Source organism: Apteryx mantelli, chromosome 10 (assembly GCF_036417845.1).
Source record: "Apteryx mantelli isolate bAptMan1 chromosome 10, bAptMan1.hap1, whole genome shotgun sequence".
NCBI lineage: Eukaryota > Metazoa > Chordata > Aves > Apterygiformes > Apterygidae > Apteryx > Apteryx mantelli.
In genome coordinates, this window is record NC_089987.1 from 2,603,636 (window position 1) to 2,612,560 (window position 8,925).

An 8,925-nucleotide genomic window follows, 5' to 3' on the forward strand; every position below is an offset into this window, starting at 1 on the left:
GTTAGCAGAAAAAGCCCTACCACATTTTGGGAGCTCCTGCTCTAGAGAATTTGTCAAAATGAACTGCTTAGGCCTCACAGCCCAAATATGTACAAAACAAAACAAACCAGTCTGCATGTATTCTTGGAAAAATCACAGTTTGCAAATGCCAGAACTATCATAGAAGATGAGATCTCACAGGCAGGTACTGCAAATGGACCAAGACAGCATATTCCTAATACATCTTTAACCTCAAGAGGATCTTTCGGTGTTTGATATGATTTTGTTCAAAGGCATAAGAATAACAGAGAGAAATGTTTTATACTAGCCTAAATGAACAACAACATGAAAGAAGTAGCTCCAGATTATCACATATGGCAAAAACACAACTTCAGTCAAACAAGAGGACAAAAACAGGGGTGCTAGCAAAAACTATTCAACAGAACAATGTAGGCATTTTTCATGAAGAAAATAGTGCATGATCTGGATTACTAAATCCATTTCCGTGATGCAACTCACTAGAAGACATGTCAGCTAACCAGATCAAGTTGATTTTTGCCAGATATGGCACCTGAAATAATACTCATTGTTGATGGGCTTAACCACCAGTACAGTAAAAGAAGGATTTAGAGTTTCCTGACTGGTTCCTATTATCACCAGTACAATGGGTTGGTGGAAAACGTCAGAACAGTAAAGGACCTACTAAAGAAAGCTATGGAGTTGGAATCTCATATGAATGTTTGTATTTTGTTATTACTCTTGTTATGTTTGGCTAGCAAAGGAGAATGTGAGCAGGGACACCTTTCAGAGGCTCTTTCAAGAAGCAGTTGGACTTGGTTGCTGTGTGGTGCAGACACTCACGTTACAACAGTGCAGAATGAAGCCGTGAATGAAACGGGTCTCTCTTAAAAGTTGGAGCCCTGAGTTGTTACCGAACAGCTCAGCTCCTGATTCTGCTGGAGCCTTTTAAAGACAGAAATGATCATCCCTGAGAACTCCCCAGTAGGAAGAGAAGCCTTGGAAGATTTGGTAAACACAGCCCAACGCCCGTGTGTTTGTAGGAGGGTTGGGCAGTCACATGGCTGACATGAAAACCTGCACATAGGGCTCCTATATCCCTATCTGGGAAATCCCAGATGAAATTACAGACGCATGTCCTATGCAGAATGTGCACGGCAAGCCCAGCACCCCAAGGATACAGCAAACCTGCAGGCCCATACTGTGCTTTGAGATAAAGCATGCCCAAGTCCAGAGCACTCAGAACCGATCAGACTTGCTGCGCTCACACAGGCCCTCTGGCAGCACATACCCCACGTGTCCCAGGCGTGCTAGCCTCACCTCACGCGCTCCACGCACACATGCGGCTGTCCGTTCCCTGGGACTTCCAGATATGAAGCAGTCTGGTCTGAAAGTCTACTTCAATCAGGCTATTAGCTGTTCAGAAATCCCAGGACATGGGGAGAGAGGGGAGACGCAAAGTCTCCTTTACTCCACGTCAAACCAATGCCACGAAAGCTGCAGAGACCCTGCTGCCCAGGGAGAAAGTTATGAGTCTGGGGCTGTACGGCCTCCCAAAGGGTTTTTTTTTTTTTAATTAGGATTTAGGAAACTGAAGTTGCAGTCAAGAAAGCTTTTACTTAAACAGATCAGTGGGTTTGATCTCTTCTGGATGGCATGAAAAAGTTTTAAAACTCAGTCTAAAAGCCAGAGCAAGGTTTCTAAACTGCAACCTTGAGTCTTGGTTTCATTAATGTGTGCCAGCTCCAAGCTAATTATGCTGAATCATAGCATGTAAAATAAAAAGATGAATAACACTGCTTATGCATTAATGACCAAAGCTAATGAACTTGGTGACAAGTGAAACTGCTGCATGAATTACTCTTAGGATCATTGGCATCACCAGTGACTACAAATGTGGAACAAGATCCACTTATGCTCCTTGCTCCACAAGGAAGAAAAGATAGTCCAAGCCTCTGAGAGTCAGCACTTGAAGACATGAGACAGAAGACTGAAAGACAGGGAATCTAGGGTAAGCGATTATCACTGGGCAGCCTAATAGGAAGTGGTCTTACACGCCGGCAACTTAAATAGTCAAGTTTTCCACAGTAAGCACACTAACGAAAGCACCATAGGAAGCGATTAAAGGGCAAGAAGCAGAGGTCATTTGAACATGAAACTTTGTTCCTATCAAGTACAAAGGGCAGCATAGGGGAAGTAATCAATCTTAACTGAGAAGTGGAAAATAAGATGAGGACAGGCCAGGAAGGGCCACAGAAGTGCAGACAATGATTTGACATGATAGAAAAGAAAGAGCCAAATGAGAGGGAGCTTTCTGAATGGATACGATTTGGGCGAGAGTCAGTGTTCATCAAGGCCAGAGAAAAGGATGTTGTGTTAATAAATACAGGATCAGATAACAACTTGGACAAGAGTTTTAGTTGTGAGGATGGGAACAAATGGTTGAATCCTTATGGCTGAAAACACTTAGCACAAGAACAGGAAAACAAAAAGATGTCTGTTGGCCAGAAATAGAAGGAAAATCTCTATCCACCACCTGAGTTGTATCAGCTGAGACAAATTCTCCCAGGAGACTTTCTTTCCCCCTCCCACATTGTACAGCTTCCTCTTTTGACTACTCTTCCCTTCCCAGTTTTGTGTTATCATTTGGATGTCTATCTTTTCTTACGCAAGGACTTGACCAAGGAAAACAGTAAGCTTGTAAATCCGCCTGCCTGAATGTGTTTTTTTGATGTCTGGAGTGCAGAGACACGCTGCTGAAATTTATGGTTTCCAAGGAGGAGTGAGAGAGGGAGAAATTTATGTTAGGAAAATGTGACTGTCATCTTAGTTTATCTCCCAGTTTTGTAATGGAAAACAGGCATTTGACAAACATACACACAAAGCCCAGCATGAAACTGTTTCGAACTCGAGCGCATTAACCAAGAACCATTCCATAAAGACTGGTAATAATAATAGTAATAATGCAATAAATCACACACCATCTGTAACACCACCATCCACCTCGTGGGGAAGAAAGTACCCTGGTGAGAATCAAGACAGCATCATCTCTTTCCTCTTCCATCTGCTTTAGTCTGTCTGTATCAATCAAAAGACTTCGGATCCTCGACTGACCACAAAAAAACCTCAGTCTTTACAGAAGCTGTTGTACACTACGCAGGCAGCAAAGTAAAATGTACTGCTACACCAGATTTACTGAGGACGCTTCAAAGCCTTAAAGTGACAGCTCCAGGAAAGCCCACCCTAAGCACATGGATTACCTGAAAATGTTCAGCTCTTTACACTGCAGCAGGCGAATAACTCGAGCAACTCAAACAATTAGCTGGAAGGAGTTAATCCATTAAAATAGAAATGCCCTAATTTGTATATTAAAGAACACAGACAATTTTGCATTCCTGCTAAATGAGTGTGCTTCTCAGTTCTTGGCACTTCATTTGGAGTTTGAATTTACGGCAGGAAACAATATAGATTTTGCTTTGTCTTTCTTCGGACAACCACAGTTTATTTTTTGAGACTATTCGCAAGGAAACTTGAAACTTGCATTAAGATAGAGAGTACCTACTTGATATGGTACCGAATAATTTGAATTTAAAGCTACCTCAATTTCTGAAGTTTAAACCAAGCCATTTCAAAGTATTTAAACGATTTGCAAGCGTTTAGACAGGAAGCTTTTCTATACTCACCCTTAAGGAAGTGGTGGCATTATTGATATATGTCCTGCACTACATTAAATGTGGCTGTGGCGTTATTTATGTGCTTTTCCTGACTTCTTTTGACACAGGAGTTGATTGCAGTGCTGTATGATTACGTCTGCATCTCTGAATCTTTCTTTCTCAGCTGGAAGGTCTCAAGTTCCAAGCTGGGATTCCCTCTCCACCCCCTTCTCATGTACTTAACCCTCCTTCTGCTGAAAGTGTCTGGTAAACACCCACAAAAAACTTTTAGGTAGAAAGACTGCAGAGAGGGAGGAAATGGGAAGGCTGCATTTTAAGAGGAAAAAAAAGTGTTTTCTTAGATGCTCCCTGCTTATTAACTCTGTGCTACAAGAAAGCTCTTTCTAATTACGGTCTTTTTAGCTATGGACCCTTAGAAACTGGTCCCAAAGGATTAAGGACTTCAAGCTTTTTTTTTTTTTTTAATTGTTTCTGTCTTGAATTCTTTTTCTTATGATCCTTATCAACCCCACTCTCCTCCCTCGGTTCCCAGACCACCTACGGATAGCAGCATTGTTCACGAGTAAGACTTTTGCTGTCGGCTACAAACAAGCATCTGTGTACAAGAACCGATCGCGTTTCCGTTGCACTGGTTGTACCCCAGAAAAATTCACTCCTAGCCCAGCGCAGCCTCCACACATTGCAAACTGTGAAGCAGATGAGAGGAAGTGTACTCCCCCTTCCAAGGACAATTACGTGGGATGAAATAGCTGCCACTATCACCCGAGTGCTGAGCCACAGGCTTCCTGAGACAGTCCCACAGTCCCTCACAGCGGGCCAGCCTGCCGCTGCCCGTTCTCCACAGCTTGTTCAGGATTTGAGCAGATACAACAGAAGGAATAGAAACAGCACCCTGGAACAGAGCTTAGGTGGCTCTGAGGGTTTTGAGCAAAGGCAGCATGCCTAGATGAGCACAGTCATTACAGCAAAAAATTTACATGCTATAGCTTCCGTTTACTCACCAGAAATAGCACCTCTGACACATCACAGACTCCACTGCCATCGCGTATTTCTCTGGACAAAGTAAAGGATATGAACAGAGTGAGAATGGAAACTAAAAAGCTATACCCTGCCCATGGTGATACATGGGCTGCTCAGCAACCTGGACCTAGCTGCCATGGAAAGGAAGCCAGCAGGCGTTGCTGGAGCAGCTTACTTGGTCACTTCGGGCTGTACTGGAGCAGCGGGAGCTACTGTCACCTCCAGGCTATGAACTGCTCTGGAATTTCCCCATAGCTATTTGAGGTGATATATGCCCCGTGTCTCCCAGATGTATGAAAACTCTGGTATGCAACTACTAAGATAAGGAAGACTGACCACCCTGGACTGAATAAATACTAACTTACTATGCAACATAATGTTGCCTTCCCATCCTTCCTTATAACAACTAAGCAAGTGACAGCCGATGGTGTTAGTCATCAGCATGAATCACTCTCTATATTTGGTATTTCCATGTAGGTATCTATGTTTTCAGCACTGCTTCTAACTACAGGGATTTCAAATAACTAGGGCAAAGAAACATCCCTGAGCAGCAGGGCACACTCCTTTGCCAAACTGCTTTGCGAGGGGATTTCAGCTCTGCCTGCTGGGGCTCCTGAAGGGTTGAAAGTGATCGTGGCAGCATAGAAAACCACCTGAACAGGTAGAAAAATGATTAACCTGAGTATGCTAAAGACTGAGTCCAACCCCTCTTTCCAGACTATCCTGCAAGTAGTTCAGAAATTCTCGAAAGATGGAGCTTCCGAGCCAAAAACCTCAAAGAAATAGAAGAAAAGCTCGATTTCAGTCATCTGTTGAATGACGCTCCTTGGCTGGCTCGCTGCCTAGGTGCTTTTTGCCCACCTCCTAGTCCAAATGGTGGGAGCAATTTACTGCCTCATCTTAGAAGCTCAAACCCAATTACAGCCATGGAGTACAACATTCAGCCAGAACTCCTACTTGGAACAGTGGTTCAAAAGAGGCTGCAAATGACATTATTTTAGTTGGAATTTGTGCCTTTTTTCCTAGGGAATTGTCTGGGTTAGTGTCAAAGGTGTTTCCTGGCATCAAAAAATAGGAGGTAGAACAAGGCCTTTTCAATTAGCTAGTTCATTCCCAGTCAGTGCAGTTCTTTGCTCCATGTGTTTGCTCAGCTACTCACAGCCTGCACTTTTCCCCTCCTAGGAAGGATGCACATTCACCACATTTTGTAATGAGAGGACCAGTCAGCATGCAAACCATTCCACACCCAACAATAAAGTGCTATGATACTGTTTATGTGCAGACAGAAATTGTAGTACATGTATTGGAGAGCTGTTGCTCGCATTTTATCTCTGTCCAAGTCAATGCAGTGAGTTTGTGTGAAAGACAAAGTTCAGCTGGGCCATACTTTTTTCAGTACGTTAACAAACTTTATTTAGAAATTTACTCTATCAGCAGCTGGGCCTTTTTAGAGAATCCAGAACAAGGGTATTGGACTAGTGATGGATTTTATGTTTCTGGAAGCCCTTGCGCCAATCTCATTTTCACATAGCTGCAATTTGAAAATAGGAGAAGTGCTCAAGACACAGAATGGAAATGCTCCAGGATTTTCATTAGAGCTGAAACCCTAGAGAATGGGACAGGGGAAAGCCCCATAAACTAGAGAAATAGGCACACAAGACCTACACGAGAACATTTCTCATCAACAGAGGAACAAAGATGAATGAGCCTTCAAGCAGGCTAGTGAAGGCCACAGAAAATTGTTTCAAGCTAGAACTAGATACTTTCATCAATTAAGGACTGCATGGCATGACAGCAGCAGGGGTTAATGCTTTCATTATAAAGGTTTGGTCTGCTCAGTTACTTGGCACTGAACAAGGATGGAAGAGGAAACTGCTCACCATTTGTTGACCTCTTGCTGTGTCACATCTGTGCTGGATGAGTCTCAAGGTTCAGGCTTTCTGCTGGTTACCTGAAAGGGTCAACAGGACTTTCTGATGTCACAGGACATTACCTCCCAGCCCGCACCAGCTTTGTGATGCAGTGTGATGGGTCACAACGAGACATGGAGGGTTGCAGAGCCTGTGCTAGTACTTGGAGGGTACTACATAAAGAAACCTTCCCGTGTACAGCTTCTGTGTTTTATTCTTGAGTTTAATTTTAAACTAATCTTCAGATTTAGAGTCTGAAAGGAAATTATTTCAAGGACAGATTGGCAAGAAACAGATATGGCCCCCCTTTTCCTGAGTGCATGAAATAATCCAGTTCCTAGGAGTGTCTGAATGTCTTCTCACTACAATGTCCGGCCACTGCAGGAAACCAGGACATTGGCAAAGCTCTCAATCTTTTATACCTTTTACTTGTACATTTTAATTTTACAGTTTTTAAATCAGGGACATTTCATACATTATTGGGCAGTGTTTTATGGCACATGCTGTGCAGGCAGTGAATAGATGCAATGTTCCCAGGTGGTTTCTGAGTTCAGGGAATGGATTCAGTGAACAACATGGGCCGTACCATGTCGATATATTTGTCTAGACACTGGTCAAACTGCAGACTGTGGGAACCAGGGACATCCCTTGTGCTGTTATCACAGAGCACTAGGCTGCTGCAGATCCGTGAATACTCCCATTACTTTCCCCTCCGCTTGCCACCGTAGCCTGTGGCTGCGTTTGGTTATAGCCCGTTTTCTCAATTGCAGCCAGTCACGATCAGAAGATACCTAGAGATGGAGAATCCACCTCTCTCGGCAATTCGTTTCAGTCATTAATCTTTTTTCACTCTTATCATCAAACTTACGCATCTAATTTCCCACTTGAATTTGACTGGCTTGTGGCTCTTGCAATTCCCTCCCTGTCCAAATTAAAGAGCTCTTTATTAGCCAGTGTTTCCTTCCCAAGAAGAATTTAAAGGAACACTCTAACCAATGGGCTTTTCAATCTCACTCTCTATTTACCCCAAGTCTGTGCATTGATTAAAGCAGCAAAGACTGAGAGGGGCTCAGAGTCAAAAGTCTGCAGCCTTGAGGGAGTTTAAATCCAGACGTACGCTTTTGTCAGGTACCTTTCTAAACAGCACAAAGAATTTGCAGGCTGCAGTTACATGAACTGTTTCTTTGGCTTATAAACCCCCATATTCCTCCACTTGTTCCCATCTGTGGTCCTGCAATCCATTACCCTCTCGGTACAGCAACTCTCCAAAGGTCATGGTGTAAATTGGATCAGTGAAATGACCCAGGTTAGCATAAAATAAAAGCAAAATCACAAGACAAAAAACCCTCCTTAAAATACTCACTTTCTATTTATGAAGTTTTATCAAGCTAAAGCGAGTCACATTTGCTGAAAGAAAGGAATTAGTGTAGAAAAGCGTGTCAAGCCATGCAAAGACATTTATGGTTGTCAAAGCTTTATACGGGTAAATATTCTTACAAAAGATGGTTTTCTGACAGAAAAGATTAATACCTTGCAAATTTTCCAGTTCTTATGAAAAAATAAAAATAAAAGGAAAAAATGATTTTCACCAATATTAAAAATGGAGCATTTTGCTTTTTGCCGCAGAAGAGTATTTCTATGAAAATGCATGAAAAAGTCAGAAATCAATGTGAGCACATGATAGAGGTGGAAAGCCTGGAGATTTTTTTGCTGGCTCTCTTTACAATGCTGAGACAGAAAGTGCTAGAGAAGCTCCAAGTTTCACTCTAACAGTCATTTTAACGGAACTCAGCAGAACTTCGGGCAGAACCCCCCCCCAGACACTTACAAACCATTTAGAAATACAGTAAGATATAAACATGACACAAGGCTTATAAAAATTACAAAAATGCAAAACCAAAAAAACCCTGCAGCCCTTCCTCTGCCCTCCGCCCTATCCCTGCCTACCTCCAAAGCTGCTGTTCCTTGAATAAAAGTAGGACCTTTCTGTCAATATCGTATTTCAAAAAATGGAGAGCTTCACAAAATGAACAACCTCTTCTCAAAATGAACAACAGACTCAGCATGTTTAGCTGCAGAAAGGAAACCTGAATGAATGAAAAGGGAGGAGGGGATTTAAAACAAATGAACAAACAATTTGTTTCCCAGCTATTCCTGGATTCCTCCCACCTCCTCTTTTAAGAACATTTGGGGCTTTTTGTTTTTCTTCTGGTTCTGTTGGAGAGAACAGGGAGTCCATTAGAGCAGGGGGATTAAGAGAGTTGAAGTAGGACTGAGTAATCAAATAGCTGTTGAATAACAGCGCTTATGCAAGGCCGGCGGCC

At 42.7% G+C, this 8,925-nt stretch overlaps 1 long non-coding RNA gene across 1 annotated transcript; it reads right to left on the minus strand.

The window, feature by feature from the left end:
• Positions 1-4,671: 4,671 nt before the first annotated feature.
• Positions 4,672-8,611, minus strand: LOC106494408 (uncharacterized). The gene is made up of 3 exons (XR_001294290.2): positions 8,549-8,611; positions 6,572-6,642; positions 4,672-4,724 (listed from the first exon to the last, which is right to left on the minus strand). It is a non-coding gene; the product is annotated as an uncharacterized lncRNA (long non-coding RNA).
• Between the last annotated feature and the right edge of the window lie 314 nt (positions 8,612-8,925).